Raw genomic sequence first — 17,126 nt, forward strand, 5'->3', positions numbered from 1 at the left:
CAGCCCTCTTGTGAGGCCCTTTCAGGTACTGAAAGACCCAAAAAGGCCAAGCAGGTATTATAAAGTTAAAGAGGCTGGGCTTCAGCCTCTCCTCATCCAGAGTTAAGGAGTTTTTGTGTTAGAGTAATTTTTTTCCATGGAGAACCTTGCTTGAAAATCTTTCATGTCCTTTCCTTCTTTGAGGCACAATCCAAGCACTGCTGAACTTGTTGACTTTGCTCTTTTCATTTTGGGAATGAATAGCCCTGTAGAAGCACTGCAGGGTGTTGGGACTCTCCCTGTACCTGCCACAGATGACTTTTTACAAATAATTAAAAAAAATAAATAAATAAGATCAGTGCAAAAACAAATGGGTGCTTTAGAATTAAGACCCCCTAAAGAGTTTTCCTAGCTCCATTTTGCAAAATCTGAGTTGCCCTGTCTCAGACTGGGAGGAATCAGTGTTCAGACCTGCAGAGGTATTTCAGAGATATTTGAATCTGTCACCCTGGGCAGGCAGGGCTGGGAGGTTGGACCTGGCTGTGCCCACAAGAGCCATCAGTGTGTGAGCAGTGGTTCTGCCTCCACATCAGCAAGATGCCTCTCACATTCACAAAGTCACCACTAACACAAGACCTGGCAGCTCCTCAAAGATGAGCAGAAGTTTGGAAATCAAAGATATTTTTCATTCCTGAGCATTTCCATCCTACTCACTGTGGGTCTTTGGATTCTGCAAGAATAAGGGAACCAGAAGTGGTGGAAAAGCAGTAGAAAAAACACACCCTCATCAATTAGACACCATTTTTACCATTTGCTAGAGAATGGTTACAATCCTTAAAATACAAGTTCTCTTCATTATAGAAATACTTTTTTTATTTCTTTAAAAGCCAACGGAATGTGGACAATGAACAATCTCACATTTAGAAGCCAACTTTTCATCAGGGTTTATCCTTTTGATTTGGAAACTGGCTCATTAAAGCTGGAAAAATTCTGTGCAATGTTGCAATAAAAGAGGCTCTATTTTTGCATTTAGCAGAAATATGCACCCACAGAAACCCAGGCGATACAAAAGCGAGCAAACAAAGGAGTGCCCAGCCCATAAACTGCAAACTGCAAATTTCTTATTTCAAACACAAAGGCCACATAGATCTTTGCCATCTCTAATAATAATAATGCATTCTGCCACCCAACAGCACAACATTCCCACCAGGCAGGGTATTTTTCCCTGCAAAACATAACTTAGTGAATGTGGCTTCAGCTGCCTAAATGTCATCTCAGTCTGTTGCAATCTGCTGTAAAGTCTCAAGATACAAGTCATATGTCACAAACTCACAACAGTTTCTGGATTTGCTTTAGGACTACAATGTTCCTGGGCAAAAACAATTCAATAAGGAAGAAATTCTGTCTTCTGTTTTTTAATGATTCCCTGAAAGATGCTTCTCACTGATTTCTTTTTCCCCTCTTTTTTTTTTTTGCCTACTTCTTTACATGTCATTTTACTTTATAAATCAGATCCATCCCAGTTCCATCAATCAGACATGGGAGTATCCCCACAGAACCATAGGATACCCTGAGTTGGAAGGGATCCACAAGGATCCTCAAAGCCCAGCCTCTGAAACTTGCTTTTCTATATTGCAGAGTAATGCAGTAATTGTACATAGTGCTTAAGGGGGGTGAAAAATGAGAATCTAAATCCAGGATAAGCTTCTGGCCAAAGCAGCTCAGATTTTCCATCTCATCTGCAACTGAGACATGAAAAGCAGAAGTTAGGACTGGGCAGCAGCCTCCAGAAGCAGAAGCCCTGTTTCTGGCAATCTTCTCCCCAAAGTTTCTATGTGTGACTCTATTTATGTGCTTTTAGACCAAATATAGTAAAACCAGGTATGAGAAGGATACATTTATACTGAATCAAAGTTTAAGGGAAGAGTAGGTTTTTTATATTTATACATATGCTTGCTGGCAGATATTTATAGAGCATGACTCTATGAACTCTGATCCACAGTCAAGGAGTGGGATGAGTTACATGAATTCAATGCCACAAGCTCAACATAATTTCCTTTCAACACCATGGCCAAATTGTCTTGATTTCCACACCTGTAAAATGGGGATAACACTTATCCTTTTTACAGGGGATAATGTTATAAACATTAGTTTAATTACTTGGAGAGGCACTGACTTTATACTGTAAAATAACTTAACCTGCACTAGCTGTACCACACAGGAGGAGTTGAAATCAAACCCAGGAAAGTGAGGGAGAAAGGAAGCATAATTTCCTGTTATGTGATGTACTCTGACTAAGAATATAAACCCAAGAGACCTTGGGAGGAAAGGTTTTTGCAGCCTGCTTCTCCCCCTTTCACCGTTATGCCCATGCAATGCCATGGTCCTCAGCAAACACATTCCTCCTTCACCCAGAGAGCAGGGAGAACACAGTCCTTCCACCAAAAATCAATTTTCCTTAGATTCCAGAGCAGCTGTGGTGCCATGTGCCAGCCACTCTTCCCCATCCCATGCTGTGCCCAGTTGTCCCCTCTGGTCGCAGAATAAATTAGAGGAGCCACTGTGGTACAGCTGAGAAAGCAATGGAAAATCCAGCCAGCCAGGAAGCTTTTTCTTCTTGATTTCTGTGAAGTTCTCCACACTTGGCAAGCTTTGTAAGCTCAGTAGTGGGAACTGAAAAGGAAAAACCATCACGTACCATTTTTCTCTCGCTTGCAAAAGTGAAATAAATCAAGAGATGAAACATCAAGACATCTGTGAGACAAGATTTGTTTTGTGAATGTTTAAAGCATTTTAACTCTGTTCTTCTGGCTCCCAGTCCTGGTTGCTGGGACATTATTATTTTACCTGTTTTCTAAGGTATAATCACTTATATCTCAAGAAATTTCTGGCTGTGTTCTGCATTCTCCTTTGCATGACTTGGATGAATCTCCGTAACTCCAATTTTCTGTCTTCTGGTTTATCATCTGAAAATCCTCCACGTGACACCAGTGAAGTCCTCACTTCAGGGGCCAGCTGTGCTACCTTGTTATTTCCACCCCTTTGCTGCCCCTCAGAGCTGGGCCAGGTGTCTCTGAGCCACAGCCACTGCTCAGGCAGGGATAGGCAGGAGCTGAGCTTCCCATCCCCACCAAGCTCCTGTCCCTCCACCCACTGGGCCATAGGACATGCCCTTTTCCACCTCTCTGCAAGGAATGATGACAAGGAGCATGGCTTAGCTCAGTGTGGGAGTGCTGGGGAGCCCCACAAGCCCAGTGTGAAGCTGGGACTCCACCTCCAGCCCCTGGCCCTGGTGGGTTGCACAGGGGAGCTAGGCCCAGGGTGAAAGAGGCCTCAGCAAACAGCCCAGCAAGGATTTGCAAGTTGATGGAAGACCTGAAAATAGGCCTTGGAGCATCTCTTTATTCATTGCCACATGGCCTTGTCTCTGTCTCCAAACCCTGGTTATCCCAGGGGTTGTGCAGGGACCTCTGGCTCAGCAGGTCTCTGTCATGTCTGTTGTTAGAGTTTGGCTACTGATGTTTAATTCTCATTAAACAGTCAAGTTTCTTTTAATCTTCTTCCAAAATAAGGAGATCAAGTGTTGCAACAGCATCTCCTAGGAACTTTCTGCTCTCCTTTGGGGACATATTTCTTGCTAGTGAAAGGGAAATTTCCCAATAACTTTCTTCTGCTGCCAGGCACCAAGGCAAGGCAGCATCGTGCCACTCTCTCAGTCATTTCCTAAGAGGCCTGCACATCACTTTATTCAGGGCTGTACCCTTTGCTTTTAGTTTCTTATTCTCATTCCAGCCTGTCTGCTTGAATGCATTCAAAGGTGTGAGAAAAAAAACCCTTTTGGGACAGTCTGTCCCACGCTGCACCCACGGCTGTAAAACCTCGGTGGCCCCACTACTGGTTCTTATCAGCCATCACACCTTCAAGCACAGAAGGTGTGTCTAATATTAGCCAGGAAACGTCCTGGAGAAGACCTGGACTTTTTCAGCTAATCAGTATTAATAACTTCCTATGTTTGTAGACAGCCCACAGGAAATGCAGCCTGACTCATCTACCCCGTGATCAGATGAACTCCCCGAAAAAGTGCAGGTGGCTGCACCACAAAGGCACATTAGCCAAGGTGCAGAATGTGCTCCTGACCAAAGGGCAGATAACGGCAGCTATAATTTCCTCCACTGATATAATGTTAAAAAAGCAGTATTTCTGACAGATCTGGCATATGGCTGAGGTTGGAAAGTCAAGCAGTCATTTTCTTTCTCTCTCTTATCTCACTCAGGGGAAATCTGTAATATGCACAAAGCCTTGATTTATTTTTTACACTCTGGCATATTACTGGAAAATAATTACAAAGCAAAATTTCATGAAAACCAGAAGATATTCAGGCCTGTTTGCTGTATAAGTTATACCTAGACTGCGATTCTTACTGAAGATATTTGTTTCCTGTGTTCTTTTCTGCTGCCAAGTTCAGCCATATATCACTTTTATGTATCTGAAGGCCACGGTGTAATGCAATATGAAGCTATGAATGGGATAAAGTTTCATATTCTCCATTGATTTTCCATTGTATCCATTATCTTTAATGCTGGAATGCAGGTTAGTGCGAGTGCCGGAAGCCTCCGCACCTCTGTGCTGGCTGCTGCCCTATGAAAACCATCCCTGGGGGGCAGATAAAATCGGCTGCAAGCTGCAGAGAGGAGACAGGAGTTCCCCAAAGTGTCCAGCTTAATGGGGGAAGCCAGAGGAGAGAGGGAGGAGATAAACTTGGGGATGGGGACATGAGAGGGGCTGGGAGGAAACCAGAGAAGGGCTGGAAGGAAAAGCAGGGGAAGGAGAGGAAGGGAGCAGGACCTACTTCAAGGCTTTCTATCAGTGGAAAAATGCTTTTTGAATGCTTAACAAAGGAGGAAGAGAAAGAGATTTGTGGATTGTGATGGTGCTGCAAAGCCCCACAGGCACCACCAGCATCACTGCCCAGGAGAGCAGAAAACAGCAGCCACCAGGGCTCAAGTGCCACTGCTCCACAATGCCAGATCTTGTGGAGACCAAGCTGAGGGTTCAGCTGCTCACCCCGTGGGTCAGCATGGGCAGGGAGCGTGTGCCCAGGCAGCACTGGAGCTTGCCACCATGGCAGGTCAAGCAAGGCTGATGAGCAGGACAGGAGGATGCAGCTGGATGGGGAAAATGGGATGCTTCAGAGGCTTGTCACCCAGCTGGGCCCAATTGGGACTAGATGTTAACACTAACTCTCTAACAGGCTTCTCAAATCACATTTTTAAGGCCATGTGTTAACAGAAAACAACTGTTCAAATTTAGCAAGTTCCAGCAGCACTTTCACCCTTGTTCCGTCTGGGCTGCAGGAGTACGAAACGCCACCGCCACTTCATTTTTCATCCTTCACAAAGGGGTAGAGCTGTTAGTCATGCGAGTGGTTGCCTTGGACGATCCCACACAAGCAATGCCAGCAGGATTTCTCCATGTGTGACTAACTGCTCCTCCTGGGAGGCCAGAGATTCCCACCAGGAAGGTAAAGGACCCTCCTTTTTCTGTAATCTTAACTCTGCAGTCACCACTGCTGCTGCTGTAAAGTGTTTTTAAGATGAAAATCCTTCTGCAGGACAGGTGACCTGCTCGTCTCCATCTGCCCTTTACTGTTCTGGCTACTCTTGTTGAAATCTGTGACTAATTCATGACCGATGAAACCAAGCTGTGACCAATACAAAAAATCTTTGTTAAAACCCTGCCAGGTTAATCAACAGGCATTTCTCAGGAGTGCTGCTCAGAAAGAGCCAGCTCTGAATTCTGAGTAATCCCATTGGACAACACTTCTGGAAGGAGCATCTCATCCAGCTTGCCTTGAAGCACACCCACCATGGACAACACGCCTTGTGTCACCTACAACTGGGGGGACAGAGCTTAGGGACGTTTGTGCAACTTTTCCTTCAATTATTTGTCCTGGTAGAGAAGAGGCTCAAGCTGACATGGAGCAAAACCTTTCAAGCTGGTTCAAGAAAAATCTGGTACCTTGTTTAGTGCGAGCTGAGCTTGTGTGTGTACGTGCATGTGCTGCACAGCAGGACCCCTTTTCTCATTTAAACAGCCAATTAAAGCCTACTTTGGCACTTAGCACATGACATCAACTTGCAGTACTTAACCTGCCTAGCACAGTGTGAATTTAATTTGATAAAGGGGCAACTAATAAAGATCTTGGAAGGCTGGTTAAAGTTCATTAAGCCTTTCCTTTCAAGGTATACTTCCCTCCAGTGCAAAACCTCGCATCTTTTTTCCTTTTCCTTTAAAGCTATGTTATATCCTGCCACCAGAAAAAGGTGCCTGTGTCACATCCCGACAGGGTATATTTAAAGTCTCACTGTCAAAGTCATGGCAGGCCTTGGTTCTTTGCCCAGGAATGTGCAGAAAGAAAAATAAAAGCCCTTTTCCCTGAGTGTGGGGCGAGGAGTGCGGTGTGTGTTGGTGCAGGCAGGCTCCTGGGAGGGCAACAGGCTTCTGTCACACTGAGCTGCATTCATCCTCCTTCTCCTGGGCCATCCGTGATTCCAGATGGATTTCATAAACAGATGAGGAGGCTCCTCTGAGTTCACTGCTTTAATGAAGCCCGTATGGCTGACTCATGTAATAAGTATTTAATCATGTTGATGAAAATAGTTTTTAAAACTTCCACCACACACAGCGCCGTTCCCCGCGCAGCCGTGGGGCTGATAACAGCACAGCCAAGGCACCTCCATCTTCCACAGCCTCTCCAGGTGCCTGCCTTGGCTTTCACCAAGGACTTTCAAATGTGTGTGTGCACTGTGCATTGCCACCCTCTGACAAGGGCCCGTTCATCTTTGAAAATACTCCTCAAATCACCCACTGAAGTGTCACAAAAGGAGGGCCTTTTTAAGCCCCACGTTCCCCATGCAGCTGTTTCAGAGGTCACTCAAGGGTTAACACTTTGGTGTTTATATCTTCTTATTAGTTTCTGTTTGTGCTCACAAGTGCCCATGCATTAAAAATTTGCTGAGCTTAAGTGGCCTCCATTTGTAAACAGAGAAATGCCACAAAGCCTTGCAAATACTGAGTCATCTTGGGTGGAAATTGTTCTTCTTGTCAGCAGAAGTCATGACTGATGCCAAAAAGGACATGGGCCTTCATCATTCCCAGACATGGACCCATTGTGAGTAAGACCATCATGTGGCAACCAGTAGTCCAGACAAATTCAGTATATTTTAAGTTAGCTCAGAAAAGTCAGGGCTCCTTCTCCTCCATTCAAGGTTGGATTCATATTCCTGATTGTCCTTTTACAACTTTCATCAACATTCAGCAGCAATGTTCTTCTGAGAGCTCTGGGAAAAGGAAGATGAGTTCCATACTGTCTTGCACAGTATCCCAGCCACAGACAGAGAGAGGAAACCCTTGTTTGATCACATGAAATTTTGTGGATCAGTCCAAATTTGTTGAATTAATTTTAAGTGTTGTGGGCAAGGCCACATGAGGAGCTCTGATTTGCCAGATAATGTTTTCCAAACTGTAGAAATGTTGAAATCTGAAGGTGTGCTTGCAGACTTCTACCAGTTCCAAGGCAGCTCACATCCTGACAGGGAAAACTATTTTCTACCATTAGACCAGACAAAATCTCTACTTTGTGTCATTACCAGTTATTTTCCTTTTGTAAGCAAATTATTCTCAAAATTCCTGAAATGTAGCAGTGTTGATGGGTTCAGAAGCTGGGTTTATTATAATTTCCATCCCTTCATTTTACGGTAGCTTTTTTTATTTTTCATTTCTAAACATGTAGATGTATTGAAAAGGTACCAGTCTAGGCTGAACAGAAAGTTGACTGTGATCTCATCCAGCTGTAAAGAGTGTGCCCAGGAATTACCCCATTCTTTCTGAAATGCCCTTCATGCATAGTAGTTGCTGCTGTAGATAGCTGCGCTTCAGTGGTTGGTATTTAAACCTTCAAAATTGGGAAGTTTTTGTGACTGGAAGGTCTTGAAAAGACTGGGAAATCTTCTGGTTGTGTTTGACTCACATTGCTCTGGCACCAAGATTTACACAGCTCCAAGTAATGGGAGCATTACGGTATTTAGAGGCTTGATAACGAAATCCAGAGTTCACTTCACACAAACCCTTCATCCTTCCATTCATGATCTTATGAATTTTGGTGCAGCAGCACCAGACCCTGAAAGTGCAGGAATTCTGTATCTCACTTCAGAGCACCTAATGCAGATGTTGTGACCCTTCAGAAGAGCACCTTAAACAGAAAAGCACTGGAACAGTGGAGAAGTCTCAATTTCCTTGTTTATGACTTCAAACTCCAGAGCTAAAGGACACCAAAGAGACAGTTTAATGCCCATAAATCTTGCAGTATGAACTGATTCATGACTCAGACAAAGCGCCCAAGCCCCTAAGAGTCAGGAGAACAACCCTTTAAAATACAGTTTGCTACTATTGCTGGAAACTTTAACCCGCTGGCTTCACACTCAGGAGGAGAGGATTTATGTGCTCCTCTGAACAAAATACATCAGCGTAGGAAAACTTGACCCGACAGTTTTGAGACGTGCCTGCCATAAATAACCAATTGATTGGCTGGGCTGCAAAGCCATTAGCAGGCGTGAGGAGCCTGCTGAGGCTCAGACACGGCGTAAAATGCTGGAGGTGCCAGAAAATGGACACGGCCATCAGCTACGCGGTCACCGCCCAGCAGAACTGCTCGGGAGGGCTCCTGAAAAAGGGAACAGCTTTTGTCTCCCCCATTCCACAGCACCCTGGAAGGGGGATCCAGTCTGTGCATGGGATCCAGGATGTGGTGGGCCAAGGGGGAAGAGAAGAGAGATAAAATGACCACCTTGTGCTTGAGCAGTAAATCACCTGGAGGAGCAGTATTTCAAATGAAGCTGGAGATCATGCCTTGACAGGTTGCAGATGAGCCTTTTCTGCTGTAAACTACCACAGCTGCCAAGTGGCACTGGAAGGCCTGAGCTAGCAGGGCTTTCCACCCCCAGAAAAGTGGCAGCAATTACAGCAGAAGGGAATTTGATGACTCAGATCACAGATGTCAGGAGAGAGGGCCAGAGGTCACTTTAACCTCTGAGAAGGGGTCATTTTTGTCTTTTCCCTTGCAAAGAATGCATGTGATGCTCCCATCTGCACTCCCACTGCCAGAACACACTTTCTGGACTTGGGTTGATCTTTTTGCCCTGTCCCACCCTGATGGCAAGGGAAAAGGTGAGAGCAGTGGATGTCCCATGGAGCAATGCCTGCCAAACCTTTCAATCTGGAGAAGAGTAGGCAGTAGGAAGCAGAGCAGACATGATGCTGGTCTACTCCAGACACTCATTTACACTTGAGATGCTGAAAATGAGTAGGAATCTAGGTGTAAATGTAGGAATCTGGGTGTAAATGACCACATAAACATCAGGGTAATGATGAAGCAGAGCCAGCTCCTCAGCAAGGCTGCAGTTCTGGGCATTATCCCCAGATAAGCAAAGATGGGTCCTTGTTCCTGTATCAAATGTGAGATGAGAAGTGATGACTGGCAGGTGAAAGGCCGGAAGGAGGAATGTGGATAAGTGAAATTCACACAGAATCACTAGGTTGGAAGAGACCTTCAAGATCACTGAGTCCAAGATTTTAATCGAGTCCATTTCCATTCAGCCTGATCCTGCTCAGAGTCTCAAGTGCTTTCCCTGCTCAAGGAGATGAGTGGGGCAGCTCTCAAGGACCAGCTCCTGAGGTAGGTATCTCCTGTGTCCTGGCACTGCCATCACTCAAATCCATTGGCTCTTCCAGAACCAGAGGATTCCTCCACTATGTAGGACTCAGTTTCCATGGACAGTTTTTCTTTCTTTTAGATTCAACAGTTGGGTATTTTTTTCTCTTCAGGGAGCAAATCCCCACAAGAGAGGATCCAAACTGTTTGATTGTTTCCAAAGAACTGTATTTACACAATATGCAAATATTCACTGGCCAAGTATTGATGCGCTATACAGGTGGCTTCCTGGTGGCTCCTAAAACACCAGAAATGGTGAAAACCAGGAGCAGATTCAGCTGCTTACAGAAATCTGGCCCATTCCTATGAACTAGAAACCTGTGCAAGTGTGACTGAGCCTTGAGTCTCAGTGACTAAACTCAGATTTTATTTTGACACCCTGCTAACCCAGTAACTTCTCCCCCCATTTTAATGCCACAGGAGGTTATTGATCCCCGTCCCTGGAAGTGTTCAAGGTCAGGCTGGATTGGGGTTTCAGCAACCTGTCTAGTGCAAGGTGTCCCTGAACTTTGTGTCTATAAAACACAGAGGAAAGTGCTGCCAAATATTTTGAATTTATTATTCTTTTGTTGTTGCTGTTGGTTCTTTTTTGAACTGAAATCAGCTTTAGTCAAAGGATTGGTGGCAAGAAACTGCTGAGATCTTGCTTCTGTTTTGCAAGTAGTAGCTCCTTAGAATTCATGAACTTGTATAAATTAGGGAGATAACAAGTATAATCTTTAAAAAGAACAAGACCTCATCAGCACCTCGTCTCTGACAGGAGACAGTAATAAATGCTTTGGAAACAAGTAACAGAAAGGGAAGAGCAGTGGTCCCACCCACCCAGCCCAGAGTAGTTCAGGGTCTTTTGAAGACAGCTGCTGTATCCAAATGGCTTCTGCAGTGAACAGGCATGGTTTGTAATCCTGTGTAATCCTTTCCTTGGAAAGCTGTAGCCACCACACCACCACTAGTGAGGTGTTCTGCAGTGCCCTGAAGCCTCTTAGACAAGAAAGCAGTGGGACTGATCTCTTCTCTCTGGTCACCGGTGTCAGGACCCGAGGGAATGGCTGGAAGGGAAGGTTTAGGTTGGATATCAGGAAAAGGTTTTTCACCCAGTGGGTGGCTGGGCACTGGAACAGGTTCCCCAGGGCAGTGGTCACAGCACCAGCCTGACAGAGCTGCATTTGGACAACACTCTCAGGCACATGGTGTTATTCTTAGGATGTCCTGTGCAGGCCAGGAGCTGGACTCCATGGTCCTTGTGAGCCCCTTCCACCCCAGGATGTACCGATAATTCTATGACAGTTCCTTTTGCTGCCTTTAACTTTGCTCTCAGGCAAGTGCTTTAGGCACCCTCTGCTCCTGGTTTTATGGGATAAAGTGGATAACAGCTCCATATTCATTTCCTAACTACTGAGGGCTCAATCCACATCCCCTCCTTGCTCGCTTCTCTCCAAGTGTCCTACTCTCTTTGAACTGCCCAGTTTTTGGAAGCCTAACACTACATTTTGGACAAATGTTTTGCTACAGGAGAGAAAGTACTTGCTTTTGGAAGTGTCATTTTAGTGCACGCGGCACAAATGTTTATAAATACATACCTGCACATAGACAGGGCACTTGTCAAAACACATTCAAAGGATACCTAGGTTCTTTCATGTATTACATACTCAGAGTGAAAATAACCAGCTATATTTAACCCAGATCCAAGCCCAGACTAAATTATTTCAAAGGTCAATTAAAGAACAGAAAATCTAGCTAGCTAATAGATAAAAAAGCTCCCATTCATCTGCTGTTCCAAGAGCTTTCACAGAACTAAAGCACAGGATGAGAAACTGTAATTAGTTACCATTTCATATAAAAATCATTGACAACTCCAACTTTCTATACCTGCCAAGACCTGAATTCAGATGACTGCATTTGGCCTACAGCAGTTGATGGAAACTCCATCACTCACCACGCTGATGTAGTTGTTTGGAAACCAACGGCTCTTGGCAGAGAAAACACATTTCAGCTTCTGTTGAATAACTGCACATATGAGGAGCAGGAGATGAGACAGACCAATAACCAGTGCTCACATTCAGATTATGTTTTGCCTGGGGCTTAAAGTTCAGGTCTGAGGCCAAGTGCAGGCTAGGATTTAGCCTGCAATGTAATCCTGGAATCGCACATTCTCTCATCCTCAGGTGCTGGCCTGGGTGGCAGAGACCTGGGGGTGTTTTCTCCCTCGCCATGGTGAGTCTGTTGGTTTGGCAGGCGCCGCCGTGCTCGCTGCATTCCTGTTCTTTGGCCCCGTGTGAGTCAGTTCTGGAAAACTCTTATTTGACCACAACTGGAAAAGAAAGAGAGAGAGAAAAAAAAAAAAACAACCAAGCCAAAAGCCACAGATCAAATCTGTAGGATGGGTTTGAACCACAGAGCCCAGTTTTTTACCCTGACAAGCTGCATGATCTCAGCACAGACATAACCACAAACAGCCAAAGGAAGCACTCGGGGAGCTGAGCCCCTGCTCCCATCAGCCAGCCCGAGCCAGCAGGCGATAACAGCCCAACCAAGAGAGCAATGAACGCAGCCAGCCAAATCCCTGAAGAAACTCTGGGATTTGCTCTCTCTGGCTGATTGGAAAAGCTGTTTCCAGAACTCAAGTCAACACCTTCCTTCAACCTCAGAACACCTCCTTGGGTAAACATAATCACCTTCCAGGTTTGGGCCCTACTCAGAACGGGATCACTCCACATAGGAATCATATTTAGCACAGATCACGGTTTAAAACACCATCAGAAATATCTGCGAAGGCGTTCATGTTTCAGCTTTGCCATCAGCCCTAAGGTGAGAACTCCCCAGTGTGGATTTGTGATGCGCAGCAGAACATTGGTGCAATAAAGAATGATGGCCCAGCTCCATTTCTTGTGGGGTCTGCAACTTCCCAACGTGTCTGACACACTGGGAACCCACGCGCGACGGTGATGGAAAACTCGGAAAGCGAATGGAAGCGAAGAAAAGCCCTTGGTGTAACTTTACAGTGTGTGAAAGACTTAAAGCAAGACACACAACCAGATGCCACAAGGAAACTACTTTCAATTAGTTCTGCTTTGTGTTATACCTACTGATGAAAAATAAAAACAAATTCATTCTGTCAACAGCTCTATCTATAGCATAATCCTTAAATGAACTCATCCGTCAAACTGGTCTCCTCTAGCAAAACATATTACAATCCCGGTTTCTCAGCTGTGGGAATCAATCATCTGTTTCCAAGACCTATTGGTCAACATCTTAAGAACCCAATATATTTTTATTGCGCTGAACAAGCCAGTCACAGGGCACCAAGCTCACCACACCACCTATGTACAAAGGCCTCATGTATTAGCAAATTCAGCGATTCCAGGCGAGCTATTCCCCTGTCAAGGTTACACAGCAAACATGCCTGACCTGCAATAAAAAGCAAACCTCAGCCTTTTTGCCCCAGCAGGATCCATGGGATGTGTTGCTACTCACAGCAAGACAAGGCAAGAACACCAAAGAACAAACCAGATATTTTCTGGGTGGACAGTTCAGAGAGTGATGTTTGAACCAGGAGACCAGAGGTAGGGACGTGAGTTTTTAAGCCAAAGCTGATGGTTCCATTGAAGCAGCAGCAGAGTCACCCCACCAAAGCATTGGCAGCATTCAGTAGCATTTGCAGTGTTTCTCAGTGGTGAATGTTCCCCATCCTCCGTGCAGGAGCCTGAAGAAGGGGTCTCTTCCCAGCGCTCCAAAGGCTCCTACAGCCCAAGAGGACACCCTCCTCCCAACAAAGGGATCCTGTGACAGAGAGACCAACTCTCGTTCCTGTGTTATCCATGAGAATACAAAGGCACAGCCATACTCCATCCTGGATGTACAAAGGGATGTAGGTGTGGGGTTTCCCAAGGTTTCAGTGCCCAACCTCCCTTGCCAGGCCAAAGGGTAGAATTGGCCAAGCTGATATGATACGGGAGAGCAACTTTTCCATAGGCACATAGTGATAGGACAAGGGGGAATGGCTTTGAAATAAAAGAGGTGAGACTTAAAATAGATATTGGAAAGAAATCCTTGACTGTGTGAGTGATGAGGCCCTGGCACAGGGTGCCCAGAGAAGCTGTGGCTGCTCCATCCCTGGGAGGTTCAGGCCAGTTTGGATGGGGCTTGGAGCAGCCTGGGATAGTGCAAGGTGTCCCTATCTATGGCAGAGGGTTGGATTGAGATGAGCTTTAATGTCCCTTCCAACCCAAACCATTCCGTGATACGAGCTGTGCTCTGCATGAGCCGCGTCAGGATGGAATGGTTGGAGAACAACTTCAGCCATGCTTACCAGAGACTGAAATGCACCACAAAGTCATTCTTGAAATCCCATTTCCCAGCAGGACTCACTCATGCTGTCAGCAGACACTTATGCAATTGGTGCTCTCGGCCTCACAACATTGGCTGATAGAAAATATTTACTACAAGTGAAATGTAAACTGAGGTGTTTCTCACAGAGTCGTTGGCTTAGACAGGCAAACTGCAGCAGTGGTTTTACCTGCTCATTATGTACTTGTATTTTAACTAATGAAGTGGGAATTTCTATGAAGTCCACTGGGAATCCTTTAAAATAACATTACACAGACACTAGTGCAGACAACTAAGGAATTTTGAGCAAAGCAGACATATCAAGGACACCCTGGTCTTACAGTTCCAGCAACAGTACCAGATACTCTTGGCATTGCAGGAGCAGCAATATTGACTGATTATGCACTAGTTCAAGATAAACTTCCATCATTTCCCTTAGATTTCAGTCCCCTGGAATATTTGAGAAATTTTTTCTTCTGGGTTTGAAATGTTTTGATGCAAACCTTCACAAGAAGCCAAACCTTTAAGAAAGGTAGCATTTGCCTGAATTCTGGGGTTCAAGCAGAATGGCAGAAGACTCTCCCCACCACCAAGCAGATCTTGCAGAGGTCTGTTGCTGCTCAGCTTGGATCAACAGGAAAAGTGCACAGACAACTAACTCTGAAAACAGGAAGCTGACCAAGTGATGAGGTTTTAAGAAAAAAAAAATTAAAAGTAGAGAAAAATAACATTTTACCCACATTTTTAACAATATTGGAGTTTACAAAAAGACTGGGCTAACAGCAGGTTGGAGAAAAGCAAGGTGTGTCCACAATGTGGCAACCTACCTTTTCCTGGATGGAGACTGACCATGGCCAAACTCAAGGGAACTGTGTGCCCACTCCAGCAGGTGCTACCCTCCAGGGAAACACTGACATGGGCCATTGGTGTACACAGATTTCAATAAATTTCACTGCAGAAAGCAGCAAAGGTAATAGGACTCACAGCTTGGTGTGGATTTTGACAGCTCAGAAATATCTGCCCAGGGCTCCCAGATGCAGCTAGTCCTGGAGTTGGGCCTGGCAGGCTGAGGAGGAGGAGGAAGGGAGGAATTTGAGCTGAAATCAAAGCCAGACATCCCCAAAGAACAAAGCCGTGGCTCTGGATGCGTGTACACCGGGGGGATCTTTGAGCAGACAGGTGCCTGGCACACAGGGACAGACAGGGAATTTTGTCAGCCAAATGTCTCCTGTACCCCTTCCCCTGGGAGGAAAGAAGAGTTGCCAGCAGAGCTGGCCAAAAAACAAAGCGAACAAGCGGAACACGGATCTCTGGAGAGTCAAATAATCCCCATGCAGCAAACAGAGGAAACCTCGCGGCTGTGGCTGCTGAGGGCACGAGGGCTGCAGAAGCGGCCTCAGGGGAGTTCAGCTGTGTTCATCTTCCCTAAAACCAAAACCAACCCCCCAAATCCCCTGGCATCACCATGGGGAAGCAGCCATGGTATCTTTCCTCTGTCAGAGGACACAGACACAGAGCTCCCTGCAGGCAGCAGGAGGGGTGCTGGGCTCTGCCCTGTGCTCCCTTCTCTGCACAAGGCCCTGCTGGAATCCCCTGCCCTGCACCTGAGGCAGTGAGGCACCTGCCTCTCATGCCCTCACTGGCTCTTCATTCACATTTCATGTGAAAAGGGAGCTGAAAGGCCTCACCAAATCCAAGCATCCAAGCCCCTGAGCCAGCACTGAGCACCATGAGGTTTTTCACAATAATACATTGAGTGTACATTGGCTGTGCTCTTGTATTTGCCAGATCCACTCTACAATCATGAGAAGTAAAAGGATTTTTTTGTTTTAAAAGATTAAATTCTGGCTGCTGGTGCAACCTTAAAGCAGACAGTCTCTATATGATCAGGCAGGGCTAATTCTTTTCATTCCTACCAAAGTGGTGAAAATTGGTGATGTGGCACAGTTCTCCTGCTTACCCAGGGACTCTGGAGTCAGATTTTGGAACTGACAGGTGGTCATAAAATAAAACTGACTGAAAAACAACAGTATCAATCAGACACTTGAATTCTAAAGAAGATAATCTGTTCTATCCAAGGAAAGGTGAAAATTATTCTGAATATCTTCAGAAAGAAAAAAATATATTATTGAGAGAGGCAAGACACAAAAACTAACATTAAATCCAGTCACTGCTGGTCACTTCCCAAAATCTCCAGGGGAAGAGAGCAGGTGCCCAGGGCAGATGAAGGCCTGGCTGCTGGGCTGGGGCTGCTCTGGACTTTTCCCACCGTGACGGTGCCAGGGGCCAGGGCAATGTTTCTCTACCTCAAAACCTTTGTTTTGGTGAGTTTTGAGCATGACCAAAGCAGCACAATCCAAGGGAAACTGTGCAATCCTCAAGAACAGCTTGGATATAGAAGAGGGCAGGGTCTGAGTGTGTCACCGAAGTGCCAGCCCAGAGCACAGAGCTCTAAGGGCACCTGATGAGCCCAGTCCAAGCCAAAGGATGGCTTTGGTGTGACCTGGGGTCACCCACTGGGCATTCCTGGGTATGAGCTGTCCACTCAGCCCTGCATGTTTTCTCCTGCTCTGCTTTAAATGATGGAGAGGCTAGGGGCTCTCCCCAGCAAGAGATGGCACTGCAGAGCCCTTGCCCTCACTGCTGGGACATTTGTGCTCCTGATCCCTGCATCCTGCTGTCCTTGGGGAGCTGCCCTGAACACTTGTGCCCTTTACATCCTTGGGATGGTGATTACCCCAGGCCCAGCACCAAGACAAGCTATAAATATTCCTCCAACCTTCCCCCATCACTCAATCCCCTGGCACCCCAGCAGTGGCCACAGCCTCTGGGGAGCAGCCCAGAGTCCCAGGCTGGTGTGGGGGGCACCAGCTGCTTTCCCCTCCCAGCGGGATGCCCGCGGATGCTCAAAGCCCCAGGGGTGACGGGGCATCCCACAGGCTCTCCCAGAGGCACCGGCAGATTAGCAGCTCTATTTTTCAAGCTGATCCTCTCCCAACCCCCTTCAACTTCATTCAGCTTACAAGAATTTAAGAGAACTTGGCAGGACAGG

At 46.0% G+C, this 17,126-nt stretch overlaps 1 long non-coding RNA gene across 2 annotated transcripts; it reads left to right on the forward strand.

Annotated features, from left to right (window-relative positions):
* Positions 1–5,273: 5,273 nt before the first annotated feature.
* Positions 5,274–7,441, forward strand: LOC111929591 (uncharacterized). 2 transcript variants are annotated; one of them, XR_002864749.2, is made up of 2 exons: positions 5,274–5,500; positions 5,721–7,441. It is a non-coding gene; the product is annotated as an uncharacterized LOC111929591 (long non-coding RNA). The 2 variants fall into 2 exon arrangements; XR_002864750.2 differs by having other exon boundaries at positions 5,278–5,500; positions 5,591–7,441.
* Positions 7,442–17,126: the final 9,685 nt, after the last annotated feature.

Source organism: Cyanistes caeruleus, chromosome 6 (genome assembly GCF_971803275.1).
Source record: "Cyanistes caeruleus chromosome 6, bCyaCae1.hap1.1, whole genome shotgun sequence".
NCBI lineage: Eukaryota > Metazoa > Chordata > Aves > Passeriformes > Paridae > Cyanistes > Cyanistes caeruleus.